At 46.7% G+C, this 21,194-nt stretch overlaps 1 long non-coding RNA gene across 3 annotated transcripts in view; it reads right to left on the reverse strand.

The window, feature by feature from the left end:
- Positions 1-20,908, reverse strand: part of LOC121461026 — a 206,495-nt gene extending 185,587 nt beyond the window's left edge. For 2 of the 3 annotated variants that reach the window (XR_005976145.1, XR_005976143.1), the window contains exons 1-2: positions 20,707-20,908; positions 2,835-2,911 (exon numbers count right to left, since the gene is read on the reverse strand). This is a non-coding gene — a long non-coding RNA (uncharacterized LOC121461026). The remainder of the gene's footprint in view (positions 1-2,834; positions 2,912-20,706) is intronic. The other variant, XR_005976144.1, reaches the window with a different exon arrangement.
- Positions 20,909-21,194: the final 286 nt, after the last annotated feature.

The raw sequence follows: 21,194 nt of genomic DNA on the forward strand, positions 1-21,194 counted from the left end.
CTGCAGGCCATCTTGAGCCTACCTTGAGGAGAAACTGCCAGGGCCAAGCCTCTAGGATCCCCTGGCCCTACTGTGAACCTTGGGTCTTTACTGTGTCTTTAAATGGCATCTGAAAGTGACCTTGAGACAGTAGCAGACTACTCTGCTGGTCTCGAAGTTAAAGGCTTTGTAGGCTCCACACATTTAAATCTAAAACTAGCTGGGTGCGGTGGTGCAGGCCTTTAATCCTAGCCCTCAGTTGGCAGAGGCCCACGGATCTGTGACTTCAAGATCTTAAAAAAAAAAACAAACAAACAAAACACTCTAAAGCCAAAAGGACCTAATATTATCTTCAGTTTGGTGGTAGATACTGAGACACAGGCAATAAGGAAAATACGAGAGGTTCTGTGGCTCTCAACCAAAGAACTGTAGTCTAAACCATCCCACCAGGGGTGTTCCTGTAGGTTATCTATGAGGGCCAACACCTGAGCCAAAAAAATTCCTTCCAACTTAGAGAATCTGTGAATCCAAGAACTCCAGTACAACCCTGGAAAGGCCTTCGGCTGATAATTTCACACACAGAGTAAGTGTCCAGGGTAACAGCTGCTCAAATCGAATCCCTCCTGTAAATATGCAAAATGGACCAAGAGCATCCAGTAAAGAGGTGCTTGGAGGATGGACAAGATACACAGGCCAAACTAGGTTTGGTAGCCCACACCAACAATGAAGCAGCTGAAGCCAGGAGAGTTAAATTCAAGGCCAGCCTGGACTGCACAACTACATAGTACTTAGTTTAGTGAGAATATCTGACATTAAAGACAGGAGGCTAAAACCTTAGAGGATAACACAGCTAAATGGTCAAGATCTGGACCCTCACCCTAAGTTAGACAGACAGCCTTAACTAGGTTCCTAACATCAAAATCAACCAAAATTAAGCAAGATTATCAAAACTAGAAATGAAGGGCTGAAGATATAGTTCATGTGCCTATTTAGTATTTTCAAAACCCTGGGTTTGATCCCCAGTACTATATGAAACCAGGGATGACGACGTGTACCTATTATCTCAGCACTTAGAGGTAGAGGTAGGAGGATCAGAAGTTCATGCTTTTCCTTGGTTACATAGTAAATTTGAGGCCAGTTTAGGACGTACGATGCCCTAGAAAGAAACAAAAAAGACAGAAATGATTTTGCACTGTGGGATACTCTCAAGAGAGTGGAAGGACAGCCCACAAAATGGGATGGAACTATCAAGAATCATGCATCTGGGAAGGAACTGACACCAAAAAACAACAACCACAATAGCAAGAAAAGTTTCTCAGAAGCTCTTCTGGTACCCAGCAGAGCCAGGAAAAGACATTCAGTGGTCATTAGAAAAATACAAATCAAAACCACAGTGAGATTACAGTTTCCATCTATAATCTCAGCACTCAGGATGATGGGGTAGGAGGACAGCAATGGCAGGGACCAGCCTGGGCTACATAGTGAGGCCCAGTCTCAAAACTATAAATGGATAAAGGACACTGGTTATACTTATTAGGATGACTATTAGTGAAAGAATAAATAAAAGTACCAAGCATAGAGACAGGAAGGAAAATATAAACTCGTGAGTATTGGCGGTGGGAATGTAGCGTGGTGTAATCATCATCAAAAACAATATCATTCCCCTAATAGTTGATCATAAAATTCGTATACACATCCATGCTCAAGGCACTATCATTCACAATATTTGAAAGGTAGAAGCAACCTAAACACACATCAACAGTTGAACAAATAAGCGTGCTACATACACACAAAATACTTGGGCAGTCTCCACAAAGAACCAATGTGATGTACACGCTACAGGGTGCACGGTGCACACTGCGCTAAGTGAACAAAGCCAGTCACGGACAAATGGTGATTGACACAGAGATGACGTAGGAGAGCAGTCAGAGTCAAGGACTCAAACAAAGCTGAAGAGCAGTTTTCAGGGCTGGTGGGGAAGTGAAAGTGCTTAATAGATAGAGAGCTTCAGTTTCAGATAATGAAGAAGGCTATAGTAATATTTAGTAGGGACGGTTATGCAATGAGTATACCTAAAGCCATTGAATTGTACTCTACAGGAAGAAGGAACAAAAGGAAGAGAGGGGAAGTGAGTGAAGAGGGGGAACAATAGACAACAGACTTTTGCTATGATACCCAACGTGGCCTTGTGCTCACTTTGTACCTGAGGTTAGCCTCAAAATTTTCTTTCCTCACCTCCCAAACAGCTCAGATTGAAAACTGCCACCACGGCGTAGGGACCCTAGTCTCAACCATTTGTGAGAATGCAATAGTGCTGGCAAACATGGCTAACATCTACATGCCTTTGTATTCAAGTTGTTAGCAATACTAATTAACAACAGATTATTGTTGTCTTAGCTAAGATATATTTTTACTTTTTAAACCACGTGTACTTGTGTGTCTGTGTGAATGTGCGCTATGCGCACAGAGGCCAGAAGGTGTTGGATGCCACCGAAGGTGGGGTTACTGGCAGTTCTGATCTGCCAGATGTAGGTGTTGGGAGACAGAACTTTGGTCTTCTGCAAGCATGCCAAACATTCTTAACCGCTGAGCTACCTCTGCAGCCCCCAACTTGTGACTATCTTAATGACACAATTTCCTCCTCTTGACCCTTTCTATCACTCCACCTTTCTTAAAGACCAGGGCTAGACCTTCCAGGAACAGTCCAGATTCCTCTTCACTATCCCCCTGACAATCTCAAATACCTCCAGATGCAGGCGCGTCAAGCTCCCTCCTGTCTCCCTGTCCAATTTCCTCTTACAACTCACAGGAAGATGATAAAAAGCTCCATAAAATGACAGATGATAAAAACTCACATAAAATGGCATAGGGCTGTTTTCCTCAGGACATGGGGTTGGTTTGCATCTTCAAGAGATCCTGCTGTCATCTCTTCCTGTCGGGGGGAAGAGAAATGAAATCATTCTGGTCCGCAGGTCAAATCCGCAGTGGCTAAGCAGACAGCAAGGGAAAGGTCACCGAGCCATCAGGAAACTCACAGCAACCCACACCCCACACAGCAGAAACAGCCCAGCACGGGTTGAGGAGGTGGTGATGGAAGAGAAATGAACAGAGCTATCTAGAGTGTAGGAAGTGGTGGCCTTCCCGGCTATCTCTACCTGGCCTGGAAGTGTGGAAGGAACTGAAGGAGTGGCCCCACTCAGGTAAATAACTCTAAAGGAAGACATGTTAATTCTGCGTCAAGAGGTGCCGGACGGGAGTTAACATTCAAGTACACAGTCCCCAAAGTAGGGCGCACCCACCAGGAGCTTGTTGGCTGAAGCGGTCTGGGGGTGCAGACAGTAGAATCATGGCCTATCAGAAGGGGCTCAGCCAACCTAAGGGGACAGCCATTGTCTGAAAGGATGCAAACCTTCTGGCCCACAACAGCTGTTCGCTTGGTCTATGATTTCCCTTAAAGTCTCAGTTGAACATACTTGAAATCAGGAGGGGTTTGTTGTAGCTCATTTAGTGTGACAGTTAATGTTGATCGTCACCTTGACAACATCGAGAAACGTCCAGGAGACAGGCCTTTGAAAAAGTCTATGAAGGAGTCTCTAGACTGGATGGGAGATTGGGAAGACTACCAATGGGCTGAAGTCTTGAACTGAGTAAAATGGAGACAGTGCACTGAGGACCAGTATTTACTAGCCCTGTCTGCTTCGTGACTGCAAATGCCACATGCTCCTCGTGGTGGACTGTGCCCACATGCTCCCTGCTTCTGCCTCCCCAGTATACCACACCCAGCTGAACCCAAGAGGTTCTCATACTTTAAAGCCCCCTTCCATCTCATTGTTTTCCTTGGTGGGGTGGGGTTGTTGAAGAGTAAACCCAAATCATCACATACTCTCAGCAAGCACTGCACCCCGGTGCTAACTCCCAGCCCTGAGAAGCAGAAGCTCTACTTTGACCTCTTGGTTGGCAAGGGCAGGTAGAAGGAGTTCTAGTCAGTCGGCAGCTGCTCTTTCTGGAGTAGGCTCCACCGTCAGTGTCTCCCATTGCGCCGTACACTACGGGCTCACCTGGGACACCTGTATCTAATCTGCTCGCTTTCCTGAGTGGACTTGAAGCCCTGCAGGGACGTGATGCTTCTGCAGCTCATACTAAGGCCTTAGGAAGGGTTGCACTTAGAAGCTGCTAAGGTTAAAGAGAGGCTGCATGCTTCCTGGAGGAGGTGACCCTTAAACAGGGTCATAAAGCGAAACCAGGAGTTCCCCTGTTGCAGAAGTGGAAAAAGGACCGAGTCTTAGCCCCCAAGTCCCAGACTGGCTACTTCTTGTGCAATTGTGAGAAGTGAAACTCGGAAGTATGCACAGAGATAAATCTTCGGGAAGAATCCCATCATTCCAAAACTTCCTAATGGTTCAAACCTACACTGTCTGGCCGCTTCTGCTGTGACCTCAGCCAAGGACATCCTCAGGACAAAAGTACTTGGCCTCCAAAGTTCAACTGGGGTGGCCTGGGTTATAAACCATTCATTCAGGGGTTCAATAAATAGTCAGTGTGAGCAGGCACCCAACTAACAGCAAGAAGTCATTAAAAACCTTTAAGTGAGCGACCTCAGGGTGCAGTTTGCTCCAAGGGGAAGGGTGGGAAGCGAGCAGGGACACAGGAAGATGCCCCTCCCTGAGGCAGCTGGGGAGCAGAGTAGGGGCTTTAGAGTTTGCTAGCCAGAGTTTTCGTGTGTGTGTGTGTGTGTGTGTGTGTGTGTGTGTGTGTGCCATCAATGAGCTGTCAAAGTCATAGGTGTCAGGAAGGTTTCAAATGCTCTCTTCAAAACCCCCTCACATGGCGCCACACATCCATAAGGCACAAATACTAAAACACATCTCTCTCCTTCGCACTCACAGACTTTAGTTGAAAAAAAAAAAATCTTTGGTTTTCCTTTTTAAAGGAATAAGCATGCAGGGAATGTCTTTGTAACAGAGCAAACACGTAAGGAATGTTTGGAGTTGCGATAGGGAAGAAATATAGCCTTTGGCCCCTACCGGAAGGACAGAAGCCAAAGCCAGACTCAGCCAGCTAAGCGCGTACAGAGCTCAGATCAGGCAACAGCAATCAAGGCCTGCAGCCTCCTCCTGGCCCCCCAACCTCACCCCAGTGCACACTTCTGGAAAAGCTGACCACCCCAAGAAGGCTAAGGGAAGGCAGCCCTTGAGGGAGATTCAGCAGCTGGAGGAAGCCTGGGTGCCCTTGGGCTATGTCCTCCAGGTACCAGTCAGGCTAGGTAAGGAAGTCTGGCCTCAGCCTCAGGGGCTTCTCTAAAGGCAGGAGTGGTTGGTCTCTTTAAAAGCTCAAGACTGACTGCAGGGATCCCAACGGCAAGGCACGGGCCAAACCCTGAGTCACAATTTAAGTAGGACAGGGCTGTGGAACAAAACCGGTGGCAACAAAAGCCACACTCTCCACCAGCGCTCTCCAGTGCTCTCCATAAACTCCAGGGGACTTTCCACACACCGGCCTTTTCCTTTTCCTATTTCTTTTTGTTTCTTTTTTTTTTTTTTTTTTTTTTTTTTTTTTTTTTTTTTTGGTTTTTCGAGACAGGGTTTCTCTGTGGTTTTGGAGCCTGTCCTGGAACTCGCTCTGTAGACCAGGCTGGTCTCGAACTCACAGAGATCCGCCTGCCTCTGCCTCCCGAGTGCTGGGATTAAAGGCGTGCGCCACCAACGCCCGGCTCCTATTTCCTTTTGGAACTGGGAAAAGTCAAAACATCTAGCCAGAGAGTAACCAATGCTCTCCCAGGCACAGAAACAAGAATATGCACCTTGGGCTGGCCGTGTAGGCAGACGGGATTTGACAATCCATTCTAATCTCACTCCTGCCCAAAGTCCTCAGGACAAGACTGGAGTACCACAGGTCGTTTTAGAGGGCCTCTCTCTGGTTCCAGTCCAGGCCCATCTAGAATCTCTCAAATGTCACCATGCAAGCAGAAGTTCTTCTTGACTCCAGAATGAATGCTGAATTCATCTTCTTCCCTTCTTCCACTACACAGCACACTGATCCCCACACGCCCGCACCCCCAAGCTGGGTGCTTCTTCACAACCCTCAAATTGTCTGGTTTCTACTGTTGACTGGCCAGTCTATTCCCAATCCAGCAATGAAAAAGGAGCCTGTCTGTGCATATGTATGTATGTGTCTATACTCTTCATTTTTGTTTGTTTGTTTGTGTTTTTGTTTGTTTGTTTGTTTGTTTCTCTTTTTAGGAACCCGTCCTGAAACTTGCTCTGTAGACCAGGTGGACCTCGAACTCACAGTTCACCTGCCCTGCCTCCCAAGTGCTAGGATTAAAGGCGTGAGCCACCACTGCCTGGCTATATTTTTATTCTTAAATTAAGATAAAGTTTCACCTAGCTCAGATTGGCCTTGAACTCTCTATGTAGTTGAAGCCGAGCTTGCAACCCTGAAGCTCCTGTCTCCATTTCCCAAGTGCTGAAATTCCAGGTATATGCCCTCATACCCATTTACAATCTTCCATTCAACAGAACTGAAGGAAACAAGGTGTTACGTAAAATAAGACAGGCACAGGCAGATACTGAATGACCTTACTCTTCTGCCAATGTCCTTGAGTTTGAGTGGTAGTCTCTTGAGGCTGGGGAGCATTGGGGAGAGAGGGTAGCCAAGTCTGTGGGCACCACAGTAGATCGAAGAAATGTGTTCTGTGTGCTGTGGCTCAGAGGGGAACTATAGGTAACAACAATGTACGATGTATTTCAGAACAGTTAGAAGAAAAATGTTTTCCCACAAAGAATGGATCAATCTCTAAGGAGAAACACCTACTTAGAGTCAAACATGTCAATACCTGCTGAAATACCATATGGCGCACAATAAATAAGCATAATTTTTGTGCCAATTAAAAATATATTTTTTTATTTTATTTTATTTTATTTTCGCTTTTCAAGATAGAGTTTCTCTGTGTAACAGTTCTGGCTATCCTGGGACTCACTTTGTAAACCAGACTGACCTTGAATTCACTGAGATTCGCCTGCCTCTCCCCAAGTGCTGGGATTGCAGGTGTGCACCACCCAGCTAAAGACACAGCTTTTTAAGACATGCACCTGTTCTAGTTTGGTTTCTGTTTCTGTGACAGAAACCTGACTAAAACAAAGAAGACTAATTTGGCTTCCAGATTTCAAGGGAAGCCAGGGATCTTGGGAGAAGCTAGAGCCCCTACAAGATAGGAAGAGGCAGGAACCGAAGCAGAGTCCATAGGGAAGAGTGATTCCTGGCTTATCATCCATGTCTTGCTCAGCTACCTTTCTTATACAAACCAGGACCTAGGGATGGTACAGACAATAGTGGGCTGGGCTCTCCTTCACCAATTAATAGTTGTGGAAATACTCCACAGATATTTTTACAAGCCAATATGCTAAAGGCAGTTTCTGCATTAAGGTTCCCTTTTCTGAGGTATCTCTAGTTTGTGTCAAGTTGACACACTGGAAATGCACACCGATAACCCCAGCACTTGAAAGGCTGAGGTGGGGAGATTTCTGCTAGTTCAAAGCCTACAGAGGGAATTTCGGAGAGCCTGAGCCATAGTGCAAGATTATGTCCCAAGTGAGGATACCATACACGTCAGACTCAGGTCTAGACGCCTCTTAGCTCGAATTGACCTGAAACCCTCCTCCCTGAAGACAAGCTTTCATGGTAGCAGACGGCATTATGGAAGCTTCCAAAGGAGAAAGCAACCAACAGTCCTATCCAGCTATGACCCCTCTGAACCACAACAGCAACTGGCATGGCCCAATAACCCTAAAGGGGCAATAGTGGAATACATACCATAGTGGTAACCACTTTAATCAGACTTAAGACCTGCTCGACAAGAGGAACTCGTGCCTGATACCGGAAAACTAGCCAACTACCCAGGGTTAGTGACGTCATCGATCCTGTTAGAGGACCTATAACTGCCACTTTACTAAACCATCATAATCCTTAATCATTTGTCCCTATATCCACAGATAAATATAGTCCACACCTCCGTCAAGGGAACTTCCACAACCACTGCACAGCGGTGATGGTGCTTGCCTTTAATCTGAGCACTTGGGAGGCGGAGACAGGTGGATTTCTGTGAGTTCAAGGCCAGCATGATCTACAGAATTGGTTCTAGGTCAGTTAAGGCTACACAAAGGAACCCTATCTCAAAGAGCCAAAATAAAAGAAAAACACAGTCAAAATACAAAGCTATAAACTAGGCAGTGGAAGCACATGCCTTTAATCTCAGCAATCGGGAGGCAGAGGCAGGCAGATCTCTGTGAGTTTGAGGCCAGCCTGGTCTATAGAGTGAGTTCCAGGATAGGCTCCAAAGCTACAGAGAAACCTTGTCTCAAAAAAACTAAAAATAGGGTTCACTGTGGAAGAGAGGGTAGGAAAAAATATAATAAGAGCTGGAGAAAGAAGTTTCCTGTGAGATGTATCTCCTAGGAATGTCCATTCACTGACAGGACTACCCAAGCATGGGCTGAATAAGGACAATAGACAGATTAACATGGATGGGAGGAAGCGCAGAGGCCCCAACCCTACATAAAAGAAATACAGGTAACTAAGGAATGGTGAGTGGGAGAAACAGTCTTTTCCATATCTGTTTTCCATAACACACCATCTGGTTATCCAATACCAAGAGGTCAGCCCTGAAAATAGACACAGAAAAGCAACATTATACAGGTCAAACAGAGATCTTTTTTATATTTAGGAATACACACACACACACACACACACACACACACAAACCATACATATACCCATAAGCATGTAACAACAATTAATAAAAAAAAAAGAGCCAACGAATTTGAAAGAGAGCAAGGCATGGTGTACAAGGGATTCTTAGAAAGAGAGACAGGAAGGAAGAAATGATTATAATCAGAAAATTATAAGAAAAATTTAAAAATCTTCCCCAAAAGAGAGCAAGAAAACAAGGAAGGGATTTGGGGGAAGGAACAAGGAAAAGAAAAGAGCACATTTAAAATACATTCAAGGAGGCTTTGGTGCTCACTCCCAGCCCCACCCTCTCACCCTAGATCTTGACAGCAGACTTGTTCTGGATTCTAGACCCTTCCAGCCCACATTCACATCCTTTTCCACGTATCTCTAAATAGTACTGCAATCCACACTGGGAATCCTTAGTTACCTCTGAGTGGGGCTGTACATGTGCTTTCAATTTCATGACATGCAGCTAAACTGATCTCTGAAGTGACCTCACACACTCACTAGCTGGGCTCCAGGATCCTGGGCCACACAGGCACAGCAAGGCTTGAGTCAGACTTTCTATTTTGGGGACCTTTTAAAACGTGAAATACATAATACATAGCTCTTGCAAGTACGTACCCCTAGAGGAGGGGTTCACACAATATGGGACATCCACGCAGCACTATGCTGCTCCTCCGAGTTCAAACTGCCAACCCGCTAGGTAGGGAACCACATGGACGCTCCCCAGACGCACGGTGCCTGGGTGAAAGGAGCCAATCTGGGCAGACCACAGCCTATGCAGCTCCATTAGCATGCTATTCTGAAAAGGGCAACACGGAAAGGTCACGAGCACAGTCGTGCTTGTCGGAGCCGGAGCTGGAGCAAAGGAGAGTCACAGTGAAGAAATAGGAAGGGGTTTTGAGGATGACAGATGTGGCCAAGGTCTTGATAGTGACATAGGACTTGACAGTGTTACAGAACTGTCTGCATTTGCCAAAACACAGGGTAGTGTACACACACACACACACACACACACACACACACACACACACACAAAGGAGAACTCTCCTCTTAACACCCCCCTTCCATAAACCTGATTTTAGAAGTGAATTGCAGAATCTCTTCATATTAATCATCCTTTTGCTTCCTGCTTTTGTGACTAGCTTTAAAATCTATTGCTCACTTGGCTGTAGAGACTGTCTGCCTTTCATTATTGACTTTAGGGGTGTTCTATATATATATATATATATATATATATATATATATATATATATGTATACATATACATACTATATATACATACTAGATCCCAGTACTTTGTAATATATTGCAGACAATTCAAATATCTTTCAAGCCTTTGTTACATTTTATTCACATTTAGTTATTAACGGGACGAGATCATGGACCATGGCATTTTTGTAGAGGTCAGAGGACATCTTGCAGGAATCACTTCTTGCTTTCCCTCTCGTGGCCTCTGGGGTCAAGGATTAAAGTCAGGTCATCAAGATGGCCATCTTCCGAGCCTTTACTAACTTTTTATATTATCATAGTTTGCGATTTTTTATCAGGCTTGTCTCCTGTGTTCTGTCTCTCTGGGAACTGTATGCTCTGTGCCTCCCCGCCACCAATTCCTCAAACAGCACTTCAGTATCGGTGCCTTTATTTGCCAACAGCCCTCCTGCTTATATTACATTATTATATGTTCTTTACAACAATGTTACCTTCGTGTCTGTGCTTTCTTGCCTGTCTCCCTCACGTGCAATAAGTCCCTTCGGTATCAGTACCACACTGTCTTTGGGGACTCCTGAACACCCAAGGTGGAGCCCAGCACTCAGCCAGGATACAACAGGTGTCCATAAACATCCGTTGCCGAAGAGAGGTGAAGAAAATTCCGTAGACTAGGTGAACGATGGTGCAATCTACAGTGTCTGCAGCCGAGAGGATGAGGCAGGAAGAATGGGAGTGTATGGCTAGTCTAGAATTCATAATGAGTTTGAGGCTAGCCTGGGATTCGTAAGAAAAACTTATCTGAAAGAGAGATTTATAGATTCATGGGCTAGAGATAAAGATGTTTCTAGTACATAGCTCACAAAACATGTTTAAGACAAGTTAGTGGACCCCCGATAGGAGCAATATGTCCCCAGAACACAGCAAAGTTACCTAAAATTCTAAACATACTTAAGATGTTCGAATACAAAAACCCTAGTCAAGTGATTGGTCAAAGACAGAAAAAAAAAAATCCATCTGCCTAACGGTGTTTATAAAGCTTAGTGTCCAAGCAAATGGAACCAAATCAAAGAAGATATTAAGCAACGCAGTAGTCACTGAACAGAGATGTTATTCAACCTATAATGTTAAATGAACAGTACATAAATAATATTCAGCCATGCATATGACAGAGCAGAAGTCAGCAGCTAAGCACGCATGGGGTAACTGCAGCTATCTAAGAAAGAAGCAACAGCAAGAAGACAAAACCGTGATAATATTGATCGTACGCAACTGAAGAAATCTTCAGTTTTACTTCTTTTGTGAGTGTGTGTGTGTGTGTGTGTGTGTGTGTGTGTATCTATCTCTGTGCATGCGCTGTGAGTGCTGGTAATCGAATCCATACGGAGCCTTGCCCAGGACAAACAAGTGCTCTCCTGCTGCGCCAAACTCCTAACTCCAGAAATGATTTTTATCTTTTTTTTTTTTAAGATTTATTTATTAAGTATACAATGTACTGCTGGCAAGGAAGGCACCAGGTCTCATTACAGATGGTTGTGAGCCACCATGTGGTTGCTGGGAATTGAACTCGGGACCTCTGGAAGAGCAGCCAGTGCTCTTACCCTCTGAGCCATCTCTCCAGCCCCCCCAGAAATGATTTTTTAAAAGAGCGTTTTCCTCTTTCCCTCCCTGCCCTCCATGGGTGGGGGTGGGGGTGGGTGTTTCTTGGAGCTCGAACTTGGGGTCTTAGGAATGTTAGGAGAATGTTCTTCCACTGAGCGAATCCCAGCCCTCCTTCAGGGTTTTACAGGTCAATTCATATTTCTTTGAGGAAGAGAATTTCAATTCCAATAATCACAGCTGTGTCCACCAAGAGTCCGGAATCCCCAAGTCTGGTGTTTGTTCCTGAAGCCCACCTTCCACATGTTCCCAAGCACCTTTCTGAATGTGAACCTGGGAAACTGTCCCTTGCCGAGACACTGTTTTTTAAAGATCCCGTTTCGATGGCCTCACCGCAATCGGCCTGACCACTGCTGACCTAGATTGTGCTCCACTTTCTTACCTCTCTCCAGACATCTCACTTCCTATCTCCATTTAGTACATCATGACCCAGGCTGCTTAGCGGTCAGATCACTGCTTCCTGCCGGAAAGGATCCAGCTAAGACTCAAGACATCCCATCCCTTCCTGCCCCGGGCCAGGCTTCTCTGCTTCAGCAGATCCATGGTGATGATCTCATTCACCTGCCTGCCTTCTCCCCTCGAATGCATCGGCAGTTACCTTTGTCCTCCTTCTCTTCCCTGGATGATTTATTTTATTTTTGGAGTATCCCAGACTGGCCAAAATCTAGTATGCAGCTGAGTATGACTGTGAGCAGGACAGTAGATCCTTCTGCTTTCTGGTGTTCAGAGCCTAGCCTGGTCAATGAATTTTTTTTTTTTTTTTTTTTTGGTTTTTCGAGACAGGGTTTCTCTGTGGCTTTGGAGCCTATCCTGGAACTAGCTCTGTAGACCAGGCTGGTCTCGAACTCCCGAGTGCTGGGATTAAAGGCGTGAGCCACCATCGCCCGGTCGGTCAATGAACTCTTATTCAATGAACTACTTGAGCATGACAGTAATCTTCCTGCCTCTACTTCCTGGGTTCTGGGATTAGAGGTGTGCTTGGCTCTGTACACAGTGTTAGGAATCAAGCCCAGGACCTCCTGCCTGCCTAATAAACAATCTGTAATGGAGCTACATCAAGCCTCCTGAGAGCATCTTGAAGTAAGGTAAGGTTTTTCCTTTTGCAGAATCCCATGTCTGCCATTCATACCATTCACTGAATGCTTCCCAGACCTCAGACCTGTCTCATGGAAATACCACCCAAGCCAAGTATAATTTCAGTCTTCCCAGTAGCCACAAAAAGTAAGTTAAGAAACAGATTAAATGAACTTTACTAACATATTACATTTAACCCAAGACATCTACATTTGTTACCTATCGGTATCCAATCAACATTTCCAACTGTACTGGTCAGAATTTACATCCGTTTTGGTTGTGCTTTCAAAAACCTTCTATGTATTTAACAGAGAGCACATCTCAAACTCATGTCAAACATTCAGGACACATAAGGCTCCCGGACTGGACGGTGGAATTTTACACATGCTGAGGTCTTCCCCAGCAGCCCATTCCTGCAGCCTCGTTAATAGTTCACAGCCTAGAGAAGTATTCACAATGCTTGTCTACTGGCTCCGCACACTCCACTTCCAACCTCGATTTCCTTTCTTCCACCAAAGCCAGCGCATTGATTTAAAAAGCTAAATTGGACAAAATCGCTTGGCTGCCTAGGAGCATTTTTCAGTGAATCCCTCTTTCACTGGGTAAAAAGTAACAGCATTCAGTTAGGAGCCCTGGTGCATGTGTGTAATCCCAGCGCTTGGTACGTTGAGGAAGGAGGCTTCCTACAAGGTCGGAGCCACCTTGGGTAACACAGTGATCTATAGCCTCAACTATACACAGAGACCTGGTCTCAGAAGAAAAAAAAAAGAGCATTAGTATGGTGGTTTGAATAGAAATGGCCCCCATAGACTCATGTTTGAGGGCTTAGCTCATAGGGAGTGACACTAGCTACGTTCAATGTGGCTCACAGTCTCCTGCTGCCTGAGGATCCAGAGGTAGAACTCTCAACTCCTTCTCCAGCACCACGTCTGCTTGGGTGCCGCCATGTTTCTCGCCATGACAATAATAGGCTAAACCTCTGAAGCTGTGAGCCAGCCCCAATTAAAAGCTTTCCTTTTTAAAAGATGCCGTGATCATGGTGTCTCTTCACAGCTATAAAACCCCAACTAAGACAATTACAGAGAGAGTTCAACCAATAAGGCGCTTGCCTTGCAATCATAATAACTTGAGTTAGATCCTCAGAACCCATATTAAAAAGACATGTTCACAGCCTAGCCCATTCAATGAACTCCAGGCCAATGAGAGATCCTGCCTTAAAACCCACCGACAAATAAAAAAGGTGAATTTCAGCTGAGGAATGTCCCCTGGCTTGCACACGTACCGTGCACACACATGCGCAGAGACACACTTATATTCAGACACCCCAACATACACAAACAAACAATGAAACCTTTTACAGAGTTCCCGAAAAGCGCGGTAGCACGTGGCTCTGGTTTCCGTTTCTGTTACTGTCACCTGGCTCTCCTTGGGCCCTTCCTTCTTCTTCTTGCTGTACCCAGGTCTCACTTTCCATCCTGGCCTTGGCCTGTCTGACTTCTCTCCCTGGGGCCTAAAGCACACAGACCCCCCACGAGCACCCTAGCTCCTCAGCCTGCAGGACAGCTCAGCAGCATCAGCTTCTCCCTGGAACCGCGCTATCCAGACAGCATCCGTCCGCAGCCCACCCCGATAGTCCTCCAGATGCTAACGTTCCTCTGCTGGGCTCCGTGGAATCGCGCCCCTCACAAACACATCAAGTGTCACTACCGTGCGCAAAATTCCGACTGCCTCATCTTGCTATAACATTTGGCTAGCACAGAAACACGCTGGAATGGAACAGGCCTGCAGTGAACATATCCCAAGTGCCTGAGATTGAGTGGGTGTGAGTCTTCGGCCTCAAAGGGTTTAACCATTTACTGGGAAAAGACAGACACATATGCAGTCCACCGGGCGGGGGTGGGGTGGGGGGGGGGCGCAGGCAGGCAACTGTTATGAAGGGAAGGAAAACTCAGAGGAACTGGGAGAAAGGAAGACTGACATTTTACAAGGCAGCCTCCAAAGGGGCAGGATAATGATGATAAACACAGCAGGTAGTGCTTACGTGATACCCTCTGTGTGCCAGGCCCGAGAGGACACACGCTGAGCACCCACCAGCTCTTAGTAGAGGGTACTAGGCCGACGTGGCACTGACGTCATGCCTTCCCCCTCCCTCGTTCCCTCCCTCCCCCGTGTTCTCTTGTGTGACCTTTATGAAAATGGAAGCCATAGGATGGTACGTACTTTTGTCTTATTTACACTTGCTGGTTCTCCAGCAGCTTGACTGTGCCTGGCACCCAGCAAGTGCTCAGTAAATGAATGAGTCACTCCAGCCATGCTAGAAAGAGCAGCAAACAGCAGGGGTGAATCACCAGGCAAACAGCCCTGAAGAATAATAAACAATAGGGATGGCCTTTACTCAAGGGCTTACATCTGCGCTGAGTGCTGGGCACTGTTCCTCGTGGGCATAACCACCCTGTGCCGCATTGAAATAAACGGTGGCACAGCGAGCTTTCTTCGGCTGTGCGCAAGGCAATCGAGCCTCTGAGGGTGCACCCTCCAATCTCTGAACTAACACCCGTGCAGCTGGCTTCTTCTCCTATGTTATTCCAGCCAGAACGTGTTTCCAATGCCGATGGGTGCAGCCACCGACATCATGATCTGGACTCAGACCCAGAATGGTCCAGTTGAACATTCAAACGCACTCATAGTCATGATGTCATAGAGTTCCATCCCCGTGAGAGTAATATCATTTGCTAGCTTTGATTGGAGAGGGTGCTGACCCCAGGTCCTCTGCCCTTTAAGGCCTCTTTCTGATTATTATTTCTGCCTCCCAGCAGCTCAACGCTTCGTCACCCCATTTTACAAACACGGAAACCAAGGTGACATACTTGTCCTACACTCTACTCCTTTATATAGCCCAGGCTGCCTCTTGCAGCTCTATCTGGCTTCCTCCTTTTTGAAGTGTCCTTTCCTTAGAGAAAAGGCTTCCCTTGGCACCCTGTCAAATCATTTCACACCTAAAAGGCAGTATCAGTAGAGGCAGCAGGTGCCCTTTTCCTTGACGAAAAAGCAGTTCTTAAGTGCAACCTGACTCCCAAAAGGCCCAGGGCTGTGTAAGCACCAGGCAGCCTACTCATGAGAAGTTTAAGGTCAGTGATGGAAGAGAGGCAGGCAAATGAAACAGCTTCCCCATCGATCAAAACAGGAGGCGGTCAATCGCCAGTGCTACAGCTCGCTTGCCTGGTATATGCAGAGCCCTGGCTTCACATAAACAAACTGGCACTGGAGAGACAACTTGGTCGTTAAGAGTAAGGCCTGTTCTTCCAGAGGACCGGGGTTCGATTCCCAGCAACCCTATGACAACTGACAATTGTCTGTAACTCTTCAAGCACCTGGTACACATGTTGCACACACACACCTGAGGACAAAACACTCATACACATAAAAATAATAAATCATTTTTTTTAAAAAAAAAAAGAACAGCCTATAAGCAACAAACCAAAGTAACAGAATTCTAGCATGGAAAAAGAATGAGTTGAATGTGGTGACAAACATTGGTTATTCCAGCACTCTGGAAAGAGAAAGAAGGATGGGGAATATAGGAAACCCTGGTTCAAAAACAAAAAAAAAGAAAAGAAAAGAAAGAAGAAAAAAGAAAAAAAAAAGTCTGGGTGTGGTAACCCAGGCCCTGAATCTAGCACTTGGGAGGAACAGACAGGTAGATTTTTGCCAGCGTGAAGCCAATCAATTATACATAGAGACCGAGGACAGCCAGGGCTACAGAAAGACACTATCTAACAAAATAAAATAAAATAAACAGAAAAGTAAAAGACTTAATAAGGCCATAGGCTAAGAGTGTAGATCGGGCAGGGGAGAGCATTTGGCTAGCATGCCTGATTCCCTGGGCTGGATTCCCCAGAACAGTAGGGAAAGAAAAAAAGAAAAGGATGGAAAGAGGGGAGGAAGGAGGGAGAGCCGGCTAGAAGGAAGGGACACGTGGGCTCCAAGCCAGTGTTTTTTCTCTTAAAAATAGGTGCAGGGAAGGCCCATCACCATCTTTGTCCTGCTGAAGCTCCTGCCCTGAACACCCCTAACGGAGAGGCTGGTGCTCAGAGCGAGAGCACCTAGAAGAGAGAAGCATTAGTGATACCGAGAGACACATTAGGAATATGAAGGGAGCTCCAGCTTCCTCCTGCTGTAAAGTCACCAGTAATTCAATTCAGGACACAGTGCTAGAATGATTCTGGTCACAAAGCCAAGCAGGATGCATGGATAAAGCCGGTTTGCTAATGATCATAGACTCTGCCTGCACCTTCCCACCTCACCCCTTCCCACCTCGCCCCTTCCAACCTCTCCCCATCCAAGGGGAGAGGCCCCAATGGACCCCTTCCAAGAGAACTCTTCTGGCATTGAACCCTTTTTCTTATCTCAGCCGGCTGTGCGTGACAGCAAAGACAGGCAGCTGAACAGAGGTATCTCCTCAAAAGCAACTGCTTCTGCAGGTACCCGAGCCGGGTGTGCAGGCAGGGCACACTGGGCTTCCCGCTCAAGGCCAAGGGCCAGCTTTTAGATTACTCTTCACATCACTATTTTCTGACTTCCTGAAAGGAGCCAAATGGCCCTGATCTAAATCCCATTTGTTTTGCTATCGCCTAGCGGCAAGGTCTAGGGTGACACCGTTAGCCCCCAGCTGTGTTCCGATTCTAAAAACTGATGATGGTAATAATCCTATTTAACATGATTGCATTTAAAAGCAGCCTGAATATGGTGAGATACACATTGGTATGATTCCAGTGGTAGGAGGCCGAGGCAGACAAGATGCTAGTTCAAGGCCAGCCTAAGCTAACACAAACACACACACAACCTTACCCATAAAAAGAACTCCACGAGGGCTGCACACTCTCGTCACTACTTTGCAAAGTTGTGGACAACACAAAGTCAAAGAATAAGTTTAGCATACTAAAGAAACTGAAAGTCACTGCCACGCTATTGTCCTTGTTCCTATTCGTTACTATGACTACATATTGTTCCTGAGATCACTTGGTGTCAGAAAAGCAAATCAGACAGCCAGGTCACTACCAAAGAACTCAGGTGCTCTCCAGCCATACAGCCCCAAATCCCACCCACCTACGACCTGATCTCCAAAGTTGTTCCACGTGGCTAGGTATGGGTAGTACCCTGCTAGCAGAACAAAGAACTCTGTAGCAGCCTTCTACAAGACATGGAACTTCGGATACTTTCTAGAAAGATGCCAGCATGATTTGTCACCAGGACTTCACGGACACTAATCTGTTTTTATTTTGTTTTCATTTTCTGATACTTAAATTCCCGGACAAGCTTCACACTGGAATTCAAGCAGGCCTATAGCCAAAGCTGGCTTTGAACTCATAGTAATCCTCCTGCTTCAATTTCTCATATGCTAGGATTATAGGCACGAGTCACCACACCTGGCTTCAAAGGCTAGTCTTTTAAAAATGTATGTGTGTGTATGTATGTAGAGAGACCGCATGATTTAGAGAATATGCCGAAGCATGCCTGGAAAGGTCAAAGGACAAGGCCGGGAAGTCTGTTCTCTTCTTCCACCGTGGGTTTCAGTAGGTCATCCAACTTGCCAGGAAAGCACTTGTACCCATAGAGCTGGTTCCACTGCCTGGGTACTCTTATTTCAGATTGTTCTGCTCCCGTTTGTGAGTCAATATGCCAACACAGATGTGAGACATACCATGGAAGATAAATCTCAGTCTCTTCGTGACCTCCCAAACTGACATTAGGAAGGAAGATGGGGCAGGGGTTGGGGGTTCAGCAGGGTGGAGAATGTTATATCTTCACTTAACTAGAGAAGGAAAAGGCCATGTGGTATTAAAACACATCCAAGTATAGCCATTTGCTGGCTTTCAGTTAGTCTAAGGAACAGGGACCACACTGCCCATTTGCATGCCCATGTGAATGGGGCAAACATCACAAAACCTTACCCTGAGATGGGGAGTTAATGGCTGCTGACGGAGGAAGAATTGGTTTTCTCCATGGATGAGTCCCTACTAGGTTACCCAATCCCACGAAGTCAGCTCTAAACACATGTGCACACAAGCAATATTATAGGGACTCTGCAGGCTATATTTATATGTGTGTGTACATATATATATATATAGATAGATAGATAGATAGATAGATAATTTTTAAAATTTATGCATTTAAGAGGGAGCTAGGGATGTATATATATAGAGAGAGAAAGAACGAGAGAGAGTGTGTACAAGCCCTCAATATCCCCAGAAAAGCCCTGATATGAACAAATTCAGGGCTACTCACATGGAAGGGAAGGGAATTGTGTTCCAAGAGAGTCAACAGCTGAGGTACCTAAGGACAGCACCTAGATCAGGCAGACTACAGGTCCCAGGCATGGCAAGCATAGGCCTCAGAAACCAGACAGGCTGCCTGCCAGCCATCCACGTTAAAAGAAGACAAGACCAGAATCCATGGAGATGCTCAGAATTCTGCAGACTTTCAGAGGACCAGTCCCACAAATCCCCAGAAACGTCAGAAACAAGAGAGGACCCTTCCAGCTCTGAAAGCTGCTGCCACAGGAGCAGAGCAAGATGAGTCAGTGGAGTGGTGGTTGTTAAAAAGAGAAGAAAATAAACCAAAGAAAGAATGAAATCGATTCCTTTTTTTCTACTTTTCAAGAGCAACTGGTTTATGCAAAATTCTGCACTCAAGGCAGGGACAGCAGGAGAATGCAACCACCCTGAACCAGGCAGAACAAGGCAGTCCCATTACCCGTTATTCCCAGACAGTTGGGGGAGGAGGGTGGTCCCCAGCATGATAGCCCACAATGCCCTAACCCAGTCCTGACGTCTCACCAAATCCACCATGAACCCAGTGGAGCCTGGAAGGCACAAGCAACATCTTCACCTCCAAGATGTAACCACCATATTTCCAACCTTGGAGAGCAGGCCACGAGGTTTTCCCCAGTCATGGATTCCATTTGTCCTTCTGCTTTCATGACAGTTTGGCTCCTGATAAATCTTGGAGGAAATCCCACTCGGAGTTCCGAGTTCCAAGGATGGAACACAAACCCGTTCCCACCGACTGGCTGGAGCTGTAGAAGGACTAGCTATGACCACAGGACCGTGGCAAGTGAACAAGCCCCAACTTGTCACTGCCCATATGCAAAACAGGCGTGCAACATCCTACCACATGCAGGGCAACATACAGAAGACTGGATCCTTGGCCCTTCCAAACACACACACAGGCACACACTCTGCCATGGCTTTCTCTAGGCCAATTGACAACAGCCCCTCAAAAACACAAGAGCAGAAAGAAAACAGAAACCTCACTCTCTTGTCCCTACACCCTCTTAAGTGGTTTTTCTCTCCTTAATCTTCTAGAATATCCTGAAGTCAAGAGCTTAAAAGAATAGACTAAGGCAGGCTTGAAACCTAGAAAAAAAAATCCATGATATGTCCACACAAGGGCACATGTAGCTTCATGGCTGCGCTTCCTGGAAGTCTGCGCCGCTCTCCCACACCACACTGTGGGTGCAGAGCATAAAATAGTAGCCAAGGAAGGGCCCATCTAGTTAAATCAGCTGCCCATCCAGAGAGAATTAGCATGCTGAGGGTGTAGGGGTCTTGAACAGACACAGGAATGAAGTACAAACACAGGGAAAGTTTCCTGACGCAGTTTGGGAGTTTTAGATCACCTTCTTTCTGCCCTGAGGGGCTGTCTCGGAGGAGGGCTGGCCAAGGATGGAGGGAGCATCACTCAGACTTCCAGTTTCGCAAATGAGGCCTTCAAACCACATCAGCGGCCCCAAATCAGCGCTGATTGCAGGGGGGCGTCTCTTTTTAGCCATGAGGAAATGGGCTTTTGATCAAGTGCATAAATCCAGAACTATCTCTATGCAAGGGCCATTCTGTGTAACCTCCCCCGCACCCACACCCCTCACCCCAACCCAAACTCTCTGGCGGTCTCGAGTCTAGTGATGAGGAAAAGTGAATCCAAAAGCCCTTTTCTTCTATCCAGACTGTACATCCCCAGGCTCGAGAGTTTCCTGGGGATAAACTTGGAACTTACGGGAGGGTGGATTCAGCCATGACTCCCAGGTCACCCGGACTGCCAACATCCTTTCCGCGTGGATATCCACTCGAGGGGCTTTGGGGGTACTGGGTCGGATCCTGGTTCGCAGCTCCTCTTCATCCCGGCCTTGCCGAGCCCGCTCGACCAGCGGGTCCATGTGCTCGGCGGCCGCACGCGCTCTGCCCGGTGGAGCGCGGGGCTGGCGGGTGGCCCGTGACGTCACGGCGGCTCGCTCCCGACCGCGGGGGAGGGGGAGAAGCGCGCGCCACCGCCACCGGGCGAGCCGCGTGTGTCCTGGGTCTTCTGGTGCCTGAAGGTCCCCGGCCTGCGGGGTCCTGCTCACCCCTCTGCTTGCTATCCCAGAAAACGAAGGCACCACGCCTGAAAGGAGGACCCAACCGAGGCGGCATGCCACTAAGGCTGCCTAGTGCCCAGATGGCTCTAATAGAGAACACACTCTGTCCGCCCTGGGCTGGGGGTTCTGG

This window comes from Microtus oregoni, unplaced genomic scaffold (assembly GCF_018167655.1).
Source record: "Microtus oregoni isolate MIOR12 unplaced genomic scaffold, Mior012 000022F_ref0000154, whole genome shotgun sequence".
Lineage (NCBI taxonomy): Eukaryota > Metazoa > Chordata > Mammalia > Rodentia > Cricetidae > Microtus > Microtus oregoni.